This window comes from Bubalus bubalis, chromosome 4 (genome assembly GCF_019923935.1).
Source record: "Bubalus bubalis isolate 160015118507 breed Murrah chromosome 4, NDDB_SH_1, whole genome shotgun sequence".
In the NCBI taxonomy this organism is placed as follows: domain Eukaryota; kingdom Metazoa; phylum Chordata; class Mammalia; order Artiodactyla; family Bovidae; genus Bubalus; species Bubalus bubalis.
The window spans coordinates 29,062,263-29,079,053 of record NC_059160.1 but is presented as its reverse complement, the minus strand read 5'-3'; the positions used below and the strand labels follow the sequence as shown (position 1 = coordinate 29,079,053).

Genomic DNA, 16,791 nt, shown 5'->3' with positions numbered 1-16,791 from the left:
CAGAAAACAAGATGCCAAGAGCCAAGAGGATACTCAATAGGAATGGCTGCAGAAGTTAAAGTGTTAGTATCTGTAACTGTGGAACAGGTCATGCGCCTGTTAAAAAGAACAGGGCAGGGGACTTCCCTGATGGTCCAACGGCTAAGACTGTGCTTCCCAACCCAGGAGACCTGGGTTTGATCCCTGGTTGGGAGCTAGATCCCACATACCACAACTAAGACCCCGAGCAGCAAAATAAATAAAAGTTCAAAATTTCTAAAAAGAAACAAAAACCTAAACCCTAAGAAGAACTGGGCAAAACTGTGCCCCGTCCTGGCAGGTGTCTGGTACATGCATCGATACATCGTTCCAGAAGCAGGTGATGAGCACAGTGAATGCTGGCAGCCCGGGTGATGTGACTTTCATGGTTTACTTTGTTTCCCATGGCATCTATCACACAATTACAAAGAAAAAAGGAAATCAGAAATGGAAGAAGAGATGGGAAGAAGGGAAAATGGAAAGGAAAACAAGAGGAGTTGGAACAAAGTGACAGGTAAGTGAGTGAGCAGTGTGGGGTGGAGAGGTCCGGAGTGAGATGCCCCTAGACACAAGCCCTAGTCTTGCTACCCTGTCCTTCACCAACTTCCAGAGCTTGCTCAAACTCATGTCCATCGAGTCAGTGATGCCATCCAATCATCTCGTCCTCTGTCATCCCCTTCTCCTTCAGCCTTCAGTCTTTCCCAGCATCAGAGTCTTTTCTAATGAGTCAGTTTTTCACATCAGGTGGCCAAAGTATTGAAGTTTCAGCTTCAGCATCAGTCTTTCTAAAGAATATTCCGGGTTGATTTCCTTTAGTATTGACTGGTTTGATCTCCTCACAGTCCAAAGGACTCTCAAGAGTCTTCTCCAACACCACAGTTCAAAAGCATCAATTCTTTGGCGCTCAGTTTTCTTTATGGTCCAACTCTCACATCCATACATGACTACTGGAAAAACCAACGTTTTTGAAGGACTTTTGTTGGCAAAGTAATGTCTCTGCTTTTTAATATACTGCCTAGGTTGGTCGTAGCTTTTCTTCCAAGGAGCAAGCGTCTTTTAATTTCATGGTTGCAGTCACCATCTGTAGTGATTTTGGAGCCCCCAAAAATAAAGTCTCTCACTAATAAACTAATAAAGTCTCTCCTAATAAACTGGTAGTTATTAATTTCAAAGAATACTAGAATAACTTCACCTCTATGTCTTTTCTTCTTTATGTCATAATCTAAAAATGCTGTATTTGGTATAAATTATTTTCACTAGTTTAGAAAAGTAAACATTTTAATAATGACCATAAAGACAATCCAGTAGAAGGAAGGCATGTGGCTGGTACTATCAGAAATACATGACATCTGGCATTTCCTATTCTCCCTGCATGTGAATACCTAGCATCTTGTCCTCAGTCATCTGACCCTGACCCCTCAGCTTTGTGCTTCTTTCCCAGAAATTTCATTTTTCAATTTGTCTGCAGCATATCGTCTAAGACTAATAAGTACCCGTATCTCGTCAAGTCATCCTGCAATAGATGGGTATTACTTGAGGACATACTGGTGGTTTTTTGTTTTGTTTTGTTTTTGAGGGGAGAGGCATATTCTTAAGACTATATTTTCATTTTAAAAAAGGAAAAAGAAAGAAAACTTCACTGTAAACCAGAATAAATTTCAAAGTAAATAAAACAGTCCTCATTTCCAATTCAGAGTAAGAAATTGATCACAAATTTTAAATTGCTTTTTCACAGTAACATAATCCAGTCAACATAATGTTTGCATTTATTTTCCCCCAGGAGCCCCATGTGAAGCTCATGGATTATCTTAATAAACAAAGTCTTTGCCTAATGAAACATTTTTCTCATGAATCTTCCTATATTCAGTCCCTCTTCTAATTATTAAGACTTTTCTTCTAAAAAAGAATAGAAACACTTAACACTGTACCTTCATTCATGTTTAGAAGCTGACTTACATACTACAGTCCTTGGATTTATGCATTTAATCAACACTACAGAATCTAATCTTGCATATAAAAGTCTAAAATCTAGAGCAGAGCTCAACAAATTTATTCTGCAAAGTTTATCAGATAGTTTAGGCTTTGTGGACCACACAGACTAGGTTACAATCTCTGCTGCTATAGTGGAAAAGCAGTCATCAACAATATGTTCACAAATGGACGTGGCTGTTTTCCAATAAAACTTTATTTACAGAAACAGGCAGCAGGCTGGATTTGGTCCACAGGCCACTGCTGCTACCTCCTCATTTAGAGCAGCAATTAAATAAAATGTGCATGACCATCTTCTCATAGTATCTACTCTTTTAAAGTTTAGTGACTCATGTCTCTGACCAACAACTGATGGGTAATTTTACTTATTTAATGATTAGGATTACTGACTTTACTAAATTATTTTCTATCCTTATTGATTCCATCTATATTCTTCCCAATATTTAATTTTTCATAATTCTGTACTTTAAATACAACTTGTCTAATGATTCAGTATTTCCTCATGAATCACATTTTCTAAAATTTATCATTTTTATTCCTTTGGAATCTCACCAAATTACCTGTGAAATGTAGAAATGTCAGCACTTCTCCACAAATGAAAGGTCTTACAAAATTCAAAAATAAAAGAAGCATTTACATGTTTCCAATGGCAACCCACTCCAGTATCCTTGCCTGGAAAATCCCACGGACAGAGGAGCCTGGTAGGCTACAGTCCATGGAGTCACAAAGAGTCGGACACAACTGAATGACCTCACTTTCTTTCTTTTCCTCTTCGTTTAAAAAAAAAAAAAAAATCAAGGCAATGATTAACAAAGATAACCTTTTAAGGAATGATAGCTGGCCTCTAAGACAGCCAAGGATCCTCACCTCCTGGTACTCACACCTTTGTATCACCCCCTTGGGCGTCTGTCTTGGGCTCCTGGATGGCTCGCTTTGGACAAGACTAGCTGCCATGTCATGAGAGCCTCGTCATGTAGCCACAGGGGATCCTCCTCATATTAGGTTACAACTGAGCTTATTTTGCAGAACTCTTTTGGTTAGTGGAAAGTGCAGTTGATAAACAAGCGTCTCCTGTCTTGCAACTGGATGGATTTAGAGGGTGAGACTGATATCAGTAACAAGCAATTTGGCTGCATGCTAGTGATGACTACTGGGCCGCGTTTGTTCAGCAGTAACTTGACACTTGCTGTGTGGAGAGCTGTGTGCCAGACGATCAAGGTGGCTGGATTTCTAGTCACACTGGCACACAACCCACAATGGCTAAATTGAAAAAACAAGCCTTACTTCACTTCTGCTCTTGTCTATGTGAAGCTCACTGTTTCCCAGGGCAGTATTTTGAAACCCTGGTCTCACCTACTAGAGGACGATGAAAATGCCGCCTAAAGGATGCTAACAGCACTTTTAAATAAAGAAATGAATTTGTATGTGAACAATGGGTCATGCAATAATATGTATTTCTTTTAAAAAAAAAAACAATTTTATTTATTTATTTTTGGCTGCACTGGGTCTTCACTGCCTCTAGGGCTTTCTCCAGTTACAGCCAAATGGGGCTACTCTCTAGCTGTGGTGCTGAGGGCTTCTCATTGCAGCTGCAGACTTCTCTTTTGTGGCACATGGGCTTAGTCACTCTGCAGCACATGGGATCTTTCCAGATCAGGGATTGAACCTGTGTCTCCTGCACGTAGGTAGATTCTTTATCACTGAGCTACCAGGGAAGGCCAATATGTATTTCCTGTTGTGCATAATGTTCACAAAAGTTTAACACCAGTGACATAAAACGCCAAACAAGTTAACATCCTAGAAGACTAACGAGTTACCGTACTCTGCAGGTTCTCGCCGTTTCCAGCTCCTTTTCTGCCTGCTAGCTGAAAGCCTGGGTTTCACTGTGCATTTTGTTTTCATGTTGATATTTTTAAATTTCTGTGGAAATCAGCTCTGGCCAGTTGCTTCTTCCTCACCTCCGTTCTGTCCATCTCGAGGGTTGAGAGACTGAAGTCCCTTCTCCTTGGGGACATCCCTTTTGAAACATGCTCATTGGTCCTCTCCAAAGAGTAGGCAAGAAAGAAGAGGAAGATCACAGAGGGAACTTGAAATGACCCTGACATCACTGGGGTTTCTGATTAAATGAATCACCTTCATTTCTCCTTCATGCTAGAAACATTTAGAAATACTGGGCATTAAGCTGATCAATGAATGAATGAATTTTTTTAAGGCATTTATTTCGCCAACTAAAAAATAAATTTATCCAATCAACAGATAGTTCATTAACGTATCTGTACTGCTTCAAGAGAAAGGTGTTATTATCCATAGGGAAGTTGTCCTAGCTTTAAGGCAGTACTTCTACCACTAAAAATATAAACACTAGAGTCAAACATTTCTTAAAACTGTCTAATAGGAGGGAGGATTTCAAGAGTATCCCGAAATGAGACAAAATGAACAAAAAAGCTCAGGGTGATGGTTCTATTGTGCACTGGTGGTTTTCTTTCTAACCAAAAGGCACAGTGAAGCTTCAGAAAAGCTCTGGAAAAAATGATACTAAGAGTAAGAATGAGCTGATTATGAATTTCTAAAAAAAACATGCTACAAGGGGAAATGGGGAATCAACATGTTGTAACCAGATCTCAAGATTTAATAAGAAAATGGATTGATGTCTTTGGAAAAGCACAGAACAGCAAGTAATCAAATTCCTTGAGAATGAGATCAAGAAAAGAGGGTGGGCACTAAATCACAAAAAAAGCCCTAATGAAAGGAAAGTTCTGGCTCTTTCTAAAAGCCCCTTTTCTAAACAACATTCCCAATTTTTCTCAATTATTCAAATAGCAGTTCTTTTTCATGTCAATACAATTTTAGCACAGTTATGTCATCCTAGTCCCATTGCTGGTCCAGACAAGGCTCAAGAGTATGTACAACAGTCTGTTTACTAGCCTAACCAGCACAAATATGTTGACATCTGCCAAACTCCTTTCTCTAACCCCCTCCTGAGTTCCAGACTTACATACCTGGACTGCCAGCCTGACATCTTCACTTGGCCCGCTCACAACCATCTCAAACTCACCCTTTACCCCAAACCATCTGTAGATCTCAAATCATCAATACACAGCTTCACCCCACCCTCCAAAAGTATGAGCCGTTTTTCTCATTTTAAAACATAGAAATCCTGGGACTTCCCTGGTGGTCCAGCAGCTAAGGCTCAATGCTCCCACAAGAGGGGGCCCAGGTTCGATCCTGGTCGGGAAACTAGAACCTGCATGCCACAACTAAAGATTCCACATGCAGCTAAGCAACGTGAAGCAACTAAGACCCAGGACAGCCAAATAAATAAATTAAAAAAAAAAATATATATATATATATTAAAACACACACACACACACACACACACACACACACACAGAACCTCCAACCAGCTGCCTATGTCACAAAACTAGAAATTATTTCTCCCGTGTGATCTAAGTAACACTGTCATCCACCCTCCAACTCCTCTTTCTAGAGGGTCGTCTTTCTTCTGTCTCAGCTGCATGCATGCGTGTGTGCTCAGTGGCTCAGTGGTTTCCAGTTCTGCGACCCCATGGACTGTAGCCCACCAGGTTCCTCTGTCCATGGGATTCTACAGACAAAAGTACTGGAGTGGGTTCCCATTTCCTCCTCCAGGGGATCTTCCCGACCCAGGGATGGAATCCGTGTCTTTTTTGTCTCCTGCACTGGCAGGCAGGTTCTTTACCAGTAGTGCCACCTGGGAAGCCCCTGACTCGGCTGAAATTCCCTAACACATCTATCACCTTCACACCTTTGGACAGAAGCCATCACTTCTTAGCTATTCCCCTTTTCTCTAAGCCTCAAGTCATTTAATTCTCTACCCGGCATTCAAGTAATACACACAATGCCATTCCCCTGTTTAAAACCTTCAATGCTTGGGCCATTTGGATCCTGCACCATAAGCCCAGGCCTCGCCCACTCCTCCAGGCGTTCGGGCAGCTGTCAGACCCAGTGGATCTCTGCAGCCTAGAAGGCTCTTTCCTGGGAAACTAACTCCCTCTACTCATCCCTCCAGTCTCAGCTCAAAGCTTTTCAAATATGTTTATATATGCATGGGTATGAGTTCAACACCCATCTCTCCTCTACGCTGGCAGCTGCAAAAATTCAGTGCAGTATCTGTTTTCTTCATGATAGTGACCCCTGAAGCCACCAGCGGCCTTGGTGTATCACAGAAGCCCAGTAAATACTTCTTCAGTGAAAAGACTTTCTTTTAGATTTATCCCTGGAGAAGGAAATGGCTACTACCCACTCCAGTATTCTTGCCTGGGAAACCCCATGGACAGAGGAACCTGGCAGGCCACCGTCCATGATGTCGAGAAGAGCCGGACATGACTAAGCAACTAACACTAACATTTTTCAGAACGGATTTTCTAGCTCCAAGTCACCCTTTGAGGAACTGCCTCATTTTGTACTGCTTTGTGTAAAAATAAAGATATTGTTTAAGACCAAAATAAATAAATGTATCTCACCATTAAAATTATGCAATGCCTTTACATATAAATTATAAATGTAAATACTCGATCACAAGATAAAATAAGAAATGAGTGGGTTCAGCTCATAACAAAGAAAATAGTCAATGAAGTAAATTCTTAAGAAAATAATCTTAATGTCTAATGTATTATAATCAAACCTTTTGCTGTTGGGGATTACAAATTTATTAGCGCATTAATTTCATAAGTCTTACCTGCAATATAAGACCTTAAAGATAAACAAACATTGAAGATTGTTATAGCTATTCCATGGAAATACGTACTCTAGGTTGGCTATTACCAGAAGCATCAATAAAACTGCATAGTTAGAAACACCATTCCTAATATGATTTGTTTCTAAAATGGTACTGAACCCATGATATGAAAAACCAGATCGATAGAATGCTAATACTTTAAAGTGTTTACATCCTTCCCATATTTTTCTTTCTCATCCATTTATGATGCTGAAAGTAGTCCTGCTATACTTTCAGAATGAACACACCCACCTGAAGACAGATTTCACTTAGAAAAAACATGTATTAGGATATGATGAGAAAGAGAGGAGAAAGATTACTGGGGCGGAAGGTGGCAGGGAGGAATGGCAACTTTAATTTTCCTTTCTAATTTTACTTCAAAGACCTGATGTTCTTAATACCAAAATAAAATTCTGTTCCAGACACTTTACTCTTAGTTCTGCTCACATCCGTGCTTAGCAACCTAGCAATGTTTCAACCTGCATATGCATAAGGTGGCCACAGTCTTCTTATTACCCAATTGCTTGAATTTCTGCCATTTTTCATCACAACTGTGATGAGACTGGCGGTGTTCTGACAGGGTACAGACCCAAACGGTGCTCACTGCTCAAATTAAAATATGTAAGCAATCTGACAAAGAATCTTTGAAAAACAAGCAGCCATCACTAAGCACTCTCTCAGAGGGAAGATTTCTCAGCACTGACTGGTCCAGAAACAGACCACAGCTTTAAAATCTGAAAATGTTCCAGTCTCACCTTCATAAAAAGCTTGTTCCCATAAAACTTGTATCTATTATTAGTCTTTCCCTACTTCTCTCCATTTAAAAGCATTAGTTTGGGGGGTTTCCCAGGGAGTGCAGTGGTTAAGAATCTGCTTGTCAATGCAGGAGATGCAGGAGATGTGGGTTTGAGTCCTGGGTCAGGAAGGTCCCCTGGAGAAGGAGATGACAACTCACTCCAATATTCTTGCGTGGGAAATCCCAAGGACAGAGAAGCCTGGCGGGCTACAGTCCATGGGATCACAAAGAGGCAGACACGACTAAGCCACTGGGCATACACTGCACACTTACCAGACTACAGTATAGTATAAAAGCTTTAGTGTGGGAGCATTGAGAACTTACTGACATTCTCCCACGGCAGTGAAGAATGAAATTATAGTGAAGGTGAGCTGGTCTAATTTTTCAACCTTCTATTTCACTCTAAAATACTTTCATTTGAAGATACCAGTGAATTGGGGCCCATATCTTCATATGCATGCTCACAAGCATGGTGGCCAGCAATCCACTGACTCTCACCTCCTGATAGTCAAACCCTACCTCTAAGGCAAGGTCACTGAAGACACTGAGGTCTCTCTCTTGTTCTCTCTTGAATCACTCACACCATGGGGAAGCCAAGACCATGAACTGAAAAGCTGTAGCCTCCCACCAATCAGGATCAACTTGGAGGCAGAGACAAGCCTCAGACAAGCCATCAGGTGATTGGAGCCCTGAGCAACATCTTTACAGCACTCCCCTAAGAGATTGAGCCAGAACCCCTTCCCCACCCTGGCTAGGTCACTTCCATATTTCCTGACCCACAGAAACTCTGAAATAGTAATTGCTTATTGTTTTAAGCTGCTGAGTTTTGAGGTCGTTTGTTAGGTGGCAAAAGAGAACTAAGGTAGAGGGGGATTCCCTAGTGGTCCAGTGATTAGGAATCCGCCTTGCAGTGCAAGGAACACCAGTTTGATCCCTGCTCCAGGAAGATTCCACACACAGCAAGGCAATTAAGCCCACGTGCCACAACTACTGAGCCTGTGCTTCATAACAAGAGAAGCCACAGCTATGAGAAGCCCAAGCACCACAACAAAGAGCAGCGCTCGCTCTCCGCAACTAGAGACAGCCTGCGTGCAGCGATGAAGACCCAGCACAACCCAAAAATGAAAAAATAAATACATCTTTGAAAAAGAGAGAGAGCCAAGGTATACAGCATTTATTTTCCACCCATCACATGTACAACCCATTTGCAGCTCAGGAGGCCTAGAAATGTTAGATGCAGATAGGAAACGCTTTGCAACCCAAAACAGAGGCGAAATCAGATCTAGACACATCAAAAGCATGCTTTTTGGAATTCCATCTGAAAGACTTCACCTACGTATGCTATTACTGCTGCTGCTGCTGCTGCTGCTCAGTCACATCAGTCGTGTCCGACTCTATGCAACCCCACAGACGGCAGCACACCAGGCTCCCCCCTCCCTGGGATTCTCCAGGCAAGAACACTGGAGTGGGTTGCCATTTCCTTCTCCAATGCATGAAAGTGAAAAGTGAAGGTGAAGTCGCTCAGTCGTGTCCGACTCTTCGCAACCCCATGGACTGTAGTCCACCAGGCTCCTCGGTCCATGGGATTTCCCAGGCAAGAGTACCGGAGTGGGGTGCCATTGCCTTCTCCGATGCTGTTACTACAAACACCAAAATTCTGCTACACCAGATGAGGTACCTTTAAAGTACTGATAAAGATTGTCATACAGAAGATGTTCGTCACATGGCTGACAAAACAGTGAATGAATAAATCCAGCAGGGACTGGAATAAACGGATGATGCAAAGGCTGGGAAGAGCCGCAGCACAGATCTTTACAATCACTTGTTTGCAATGTTTATTTCAACCACCAGAGGGCAGGAATAGCATGTTGTTCTTTGACCTACTAATCCCTAACATAATGCCTAAAGGGTATAGTAGGAATAAAATAAAAATTCTGCATAAATGGAGGGGGAGAGAAGGGAAGATATGCTTGCATGGAAAGGGATTAAATCTGACTATAATGCCCCCCAAAGCTTCTTGGAGTGTGAGCTGCACTAGAATACAGGACTTCATATACTAATTAGTGATAATTTGTAAGATATATAATTTAACACTAATTCATGAGGTTTTTTCCTTCTTCTTCTGTGTCTTGAGGCATATGAGATCTTAGTTCCTCCGATCTTAGTTCCTCTGATCCCTAGGGGTCACACCCTGCAGTGGGAGCCTGGAGTCTTAACCACTGGACCGCCAGGTCGTTAATCAGTCACTCATTCGTGTCCGACTCTTTGAGACAGGACATTTATGGGACTGCCAGGAAAGTCTCATAAGGGGTATTTTAGATAGGGAATAAAGTAAAAAAGCACGGACGCTGAGAACATCAGACTAATTTCAAGGAACACACGACCAGAGCATAGGGCCGGCCAGGCTCCTTTGTCCACGGTATTCTACAGGCAAAACTACTGGAGTGGGTAGCCATTCCCTTCTCCAGCGGATCTTTCCGACCCAGGGACTGAGCCTGTGTCTTCCACATTGCAGGCAGACTGTTTACCATCTGAGCCACCAGAGAAGCCCAAGGGAGTGTGGACAGGGAGTCAATTTCAATCTAACCTTTTTCCTCTTACTTCTTTTCTTCTACCTACTAATTAGAAATCAGTCAGTATTATTCTTTTATGAAATGTCTCTTTCCTTAGAAAAAAGTGAATTTAATGTATTAAATTCAGGCACAGTCTCAGCTACCCACAGGTGACTGTAATCTAACTTTCTTTTCCTATGTAACCCAACAAGCATCAGCGTGTGCCCGGGAGGAGCTTCTTCCACTGCAGGTGCAGCCAGAAGTAAGTAATCACCCTCCCTGTGACCAGCCTCGCTAACTCAACCCAGAGGCCACGTGTCATAATGCCCCCAGAAATCAGATGACCACAGCAAGTACTCTCCAACTGCCCTACTATTTCTAATGTTACCTTCCAGTAAGAAGTTTTCATTGGATTAAATTTTAAAATACCCATCCTTTTCTACTGAATCGGAAGCTTACTCCTAATGACAAAATTAGCAAAACCGTTTTTCTTTTTCTTCAAGTTATTTAACTTAGCAGGAGTCAGGGACGACTTCATATTTTATTTTATGGAGTCTCTGGCAAATTATGTTGGTTTAACGGTTTACGGTCTGATTCTGAGATCTCAGATTTATGGATGGCAAGAATAGTTATAAGCCTATAGAGACAGATAACGAATAAAATGGAATCCCAACATTTCAAACAAATATCCTTGCTGAAAGAAGCTAAAGGAGATAAATGGATTAACCCTTGATGAATCTCAAAGGCATTAATAAAACTATCCCTTCTCTTCAACTATAATAAAAAAAAAGTTACATGGATGTCTATAATAAAAATCAAACTGTCCCAAGAATGACCATTATGAATTAGTTAATGACAGCCATACTGGATCTAGATCTGTGGGGCAAATCTTCCTGATAATAACTGGACAGAGAAAACCATTTAATTCTGTTCAGTATGGGCCTCTACCAAACTGCAAACCCCTGTATCATCTCCAGGATTTAAAATAATGTTAGAACATAGATTTAGAGGAATGAGAGACTCTTTGAGCCTCAAATGACAGAAAATCCAATTCGAAATAACACAATAACTTAAAAGAAGGGAATTTAGTGGCTCAAAAAATTGAAAAGTTGAGGAGCAGATTCAGAGACTCAACTCAAATGATAAAGGAGTGTGTGTGTCTGTCTGTCTGTCTCAGCTCCTCCCTGGCTCCCTCCCCAGCTCTCAAAGACTCTCCTCTCCTGAGGACAGTGGTGGGCTTACAGCTTTACAAGCTTGGAATCCAACAAAAGGGTTTCTTTCTCCAGAGCTTCGGCAAAGTCCCAGGGTCCAGTTTCACTGGTCCAGTCACATCACCTAAGGTCACATTGCTAAGGTCAGATCTGAATCAGACACAGGACAAGACCAGGCCTGAGAGCGAGGAGGGAGTTATTTTCCCAGGACAATACAAAGTTAGATTCTCAGAGGAAGATGGGCAGGGAGAGGACAATGCCCAGGGAATGAAATTAAGAGATGAATCTATGTATGCACACGGCTTCAAAGAGGCCCTTGGACGCCCTCTCCAAAGTCAAGAACCGGTGTAAAGCAAAGGCAGGCACGTTTCTGAAAAGTCACCTGAAATCTAACCTTGCAGGACATCTGCTGTGTTCAGGAAACTGGCAGCCTAACCACACCCTGTGCCTTCCTCGTACTCCTCCACAAGGGGGCGCTGCAATCCCTCCGTAGATCCCACCACCTCTTCTCAAAGCGCCTTTCAGCCTTTGGACTCTGAGCTTCCAGGAACCCCTCCAATTTCCTCGGGCATTCACTCCCCAGTTTTCCTCTCTTCCTTCTATCTCATTCTATCACTAGCCTATCTTTTCTGTCGCTTCCATTCAAGATGCTCAAATATTCATCCCCAGAACCCCCAAAAGGAAAACTCCTTTAAAAATTCCACTTCCAAACATACCCCAAATATACACCTCAAAACCTAGGTGCTACCCCTCAAATATCCAGAACAGACACTTTCCCTTTCAAAGCCAGCCATTCCTCTCTCTCCGTTACCCATGTGAGAAGCATTCTGATCACTCGTGCAGCAGCACTCAGCTCAAACATCACTGATCACTCGTGCGGCAGCACTCAGCTCAAACATCACGCGTTCCGTGAAGCACCGCCCCTTCCCCAACCCTGCCCAGGCCTGGGTGTGTGCCCACAGGGCACTCTGCCACTGCCACAGTATTTATCCACTTCAGCAGCAGGACTGCTGCACGTCCGGAGTTCCCACCCCAGACTAAACCAACAGCAAGGGCACAGCTGTGTCTGACATCTGTATCCCAACAGGCGGAGGAGGGCGGCTAGCACATGGGAGGCTCCCCATGAATGTTTAATGAAAGGGAGAGAAAAATGTTAATTCTTGCTAAAGATATATAATTTTCCAGGTTTCAAATATTTACTACTTGTTAAAAAGGGCTGTCAGGAAAACAAAAATGTTTGACATTATTATTCAAACACTCAGTGTCTTGGTAAGCTCTAGGCAAGCAAAAGATCGGCACCAAAATTTATAAACAAAAAGTTGGGGGGAGGGACGCATTTGCCTGGTGATCCAGTGGTTGGGACTCCACCCTTCCACTGCAGAGGGCACGGGTTCCATCCCTAGTCACGGAACTAACAGCCACATGCCAAGTGGCACAGCCATAAAATAAAAGGTATTAAGCAACAGGAAACACCCCCCCTTTTTTTTCTTTGCTCTCCCCCATCGATGGGCCGCACATGTGCTTGCTGTTGCATGCCTGTGTGCGTGCTAAGTCGCTTCAGTCCTGTCCGACTCTTTGCGACACTATGGACTGCAGCCCGCCAGGCTCCTCTGTCCATGGGATTCTCTAGGCAAGAACACTGGAGTGGGTTGTCATGCCCTCCTCCAGAGGATATTCCCGATCCAGGGATCAAACTGGCATCTCTTACATCTCCAGCATTGGCAGGCGGGTTCTTTGCCACTAGCGCCACCTGGGAAGCCCCGGGCTTGCTGTTGAGGCCGTGGCAAATTTTTCCTTGTAGGTACCAAGCAGCTCAGCTGCTATCCATCAACCCACCAAGAGACGGCGTTCTGAGACAGAGCTGACTGGGAACGCCATCCTTTCAATCCAAAGCCCTTGCTTCTTGGCAATACTCCTCCTATCTTTAAAGTGTCTTTAATTCTTATGATTTGAATTTTGGTCTGGAAGTGGTGGTTTAGTCACTAAGTCATGCCTAACTCTGGCGATGCCATGGACTGTAGCCTAGCAGCCTCCTCTGTAGGATTTCCCAGGCAGGAATACTGGAGTGGGTTGCCATTCCCTTCTCCAGGAGATCTTCCTGACCCAGGGATTGAACCTGGGTATCCTGCACTGCAGGCAGATTCTTTACCCACTGAGCCACTACAGAAGTGGATATACTATTTTCTAATTTCTGTGGCACTGAACGCATTGCTTAATGCCTCTGGGCTCAAATTTCCTCATCTTTAAAATGGGAATAATATAAAAAAAAATAATAAAATGGTAATAATAATCCATGCCTCACAGGGATGCTGATGAGAGCAAGTGAAGGAGAAGGCCCTGCAGCACAGCGAGTACCCAAAAGAAGGGCGGTGATGACGGCGATCACAGAGCACATTGAGGTCAGCTGCCTCGCTGAGCCGATGCCCCACCCCCTTCCAGAGTCACTGGACAACAGCTTTCTTTAATCCACTACAGACTCCTTAGTCTCTCCCCAACCAGATACTCATCTTGTTACACCTATATTTTAGAAATAATCCATTCCTTCCCACGACTGTTAAAATTGTTTCACAGCTTTAAACGAAGTTACTGGTTTCTCCCCCTTTCGAATCTCCTTCAAATCAATCAAGTTTTGATGATGTCTGTTTCCACTAGTGTTTTTTAAACTTTAATAAGCAACAGTTCTCGTTTCGTTACTGTTCAGAAACTTAACTTTCAGAAGAAGCTGTAAATGTGTTTGGTTTGTGGTGAGCTGACAAGAGCTTTGTTTCAGGGGCCCTTTAGGAGAACGCTCACCACCACTCTGGCTTTGGCTTTCTCCTGAGGTTATTCACAGCAACATCAGGTTTCCGGTCTGTATGTTTTAGTACAGACCGCAAACACATAACCTTAGAAACAGGCAAGCACATAACCTTAGAAACCTTCTCCTACTCAACCTGACCCAGCCCTTGACAGCCGGCACGAAAATAAAAAAGTTAAACATGCCACATCTGATATTTTACTTATAGGTGTCAGACTGTGTTCTATCTAACTTAATTTATTTTTGGTTTGGGGATATGTTTTAAGACAAAATATTTCTGGTATTTTTATTTCTTTTCCATTACTTGCAGTTTTGATGGAGATGGAAAGTGACACTGATTCCATGTAAAGCTGGCAAGAGACATTTGGTAAGGAGAAGAGTTAGCAGCTACCACCACTTCATCTCGCTATAGACAGAGTAGTCAAATTAGAGTAAATGTAAATTTCAACTTCTATGACTAATTATAAGCAAAATTACAAATCGCACACATATATATTTCTTAAAACTATCCTGTACCACAGAAATTGTCATTCATTTTAAAGTTTCCATATGTAAGAATTTTGCAAAAAAACAAACAAACACTGAAGCTTGTCTTTTGGGGGAAAGATCAACCTGTAAGAATACAACACAATCAAAACACTAAAAATGTCAAAACTATTTCTCTCACTGGCAATAATAACCGAAAGTAAGTTAACAGCTTGGATGGAGAAAAACAAATCTGCTTCACAGCTCAAATTCCAGAAATATAAAGAAAAAGTGCCCTCATCTGGCCAAATGAAAACTTAACATTTTAGGTGCACATATTAACTCCTGTTCAAGAGTAATTTCCAGGGCTTTAACTGGTATATAAATAAATTTGAAGATTTTTAAAATAAGTAGCAAGCCAGCAGTGTAATTTTTTTTTTTTGCTGCTTCTTACAAATGTAACTATTTGCTGTTCAAAAACAACTATTTAAACCATAAAATATAAAGTAAATTATATAATATGTAGTTTCTCCTCAGGCAGATATATTAGAAATATGTTAGGAAGAAAATAAATTGTGACCACTCTTCATATTTCCAAGTCATTAATAATAAAATGGCACACATAACTTTACATTCTTAGTGACAAGACTAATGACGTATGCTACCATCTGGAAAAAATATCTTTGCATTACTTAAGAGTCATAATTTTTCTTCCCGAGTAGTTCTAAAAACTAACATGTCATCTAAAGTTAAATGATGGTAAATTATTTTTATTATCAGATTGACATCTCTGCCAAACAGATCCAGTCGAGTCCCAAATGAAAATGCAGTTTTCAGCAGTGCTGTGGCACTGTTACAACTGAAACACTAGCCATGAGTAACCCTATCATTAACAGGAGTGATAGTGAAGACAAGAATACTATTAGAAATCACTCAAATGGCAGCAATTTGCCAGGCACTGCGGCACTGTGGGAGGTGGGCAGGGTACCCCTCCACCTCCATGTCCTAATCCCCAGAATCTGTGACTGTTACTTTACTCCATTATGTGGCAAAAGGGACTTTGCAAATGTGGTTAAAATAGGGAGATAAGATGGAGAGATTGTTCTGGATTCGCTGGGCAGCCTGATGGAGTCAAAAGGGCCCTCAAAAGTGGAAGAGGGGCTCAGAAGAGTCAGAGGTGGGGTGTGACCGCGGAGGAAGGTGGGAGAGAGGCACAGTGCTGGCTCTGAAGACGGAGAAAGGAGACCATGAACCCAAGAATATGACCAGCAGATGGAGAAAGGAGACCATGAACCAAGAGTATGACCAGCAGCCTCTGGAGGCTGATTCCCCTCCAGAGCCTCCAGAAGGCGCCCAGCTCTGCCCACACCTTGGCTTTAGCCCAGTGAGCCCTTCCTGCCCAGCCCTGCTTGGTTTCAGGTACTAACGACCTGATTGGGCTAAAGGAGGTGGTTTACCATCGTCATTGCTCTGTCGTGCCCAGCGCTGTGACCACCAGGCTGCTCTGTCCACGGGATTCTCCAAGCAAGAATACTGGAGTAGGTTCCCATTCCCTCCTCCAGGGGATCTTCCCGACCAGGGACCAAACCCGTGTCTTCTATGTCTCCTGCATCGGCAGGCGGGTTCTTTATCACTAGTGCCACCTGGGAAGCCCCTTAGGTCAGACACCCTGGGTCAAAATCCTGGCTCTGCCACTTCCCAGCTTTGTGATTCAGGGCAACTTCATGTTTCTGGACTAAGTTTCCTTCCCTGAAAAACAGGGAATAGGGCAGTTTCAAGGAGTAACTGGATTAGCACAGGCAGCTGGCAGAGGAGCTGGTAAACAGAGTGAGTACACCAGTGAGACAGTGAGTGTGCACGTGCATGCTCAGTCGTGTCCAACTCTTTGCGACCCCATGGACTGTAGCCCGCCAGGCTCCTCTGTCCACGGGATTCTCCAGGCAAGAATACTGCAGTGGGTGGCCATTTCCTTCTCCAGGGGATCTTTCCAACACAGGGACTAAACCCACATCTCCTGCACTGGCAGGTGGATTCTTTACTGCTGAGCCTCGTGAGAAGCCCTTGGCCAACACAAGTGATATATCTAATCATTACCTTCCTTTCTGCGAGAAGGCTGAACCTTGTGACCTATTCCATGAAGCAAAGCTATGCCTCGGTTCCCACCAGGTGGAGCTCAACTCCCAACCCTCAAGACTACAATACAGAGA

At 42.8% G+C, this 16,791-nt stretch overlaps 1 protein-coding gene across 8 annotated transcripts in view; it reads right to left on the bottom strand.

The window, feature by feature from the left end:
- The window catches only part of PLEKHA5 (pleckstrin homology domain containing A5), a 258,725-nt gene that overhangs the window by 174,369 nt on the left and 67,565 nt on the right, over nucleotides 1–16,791 (bottom strand). The window lies entirely within an intron of this gene.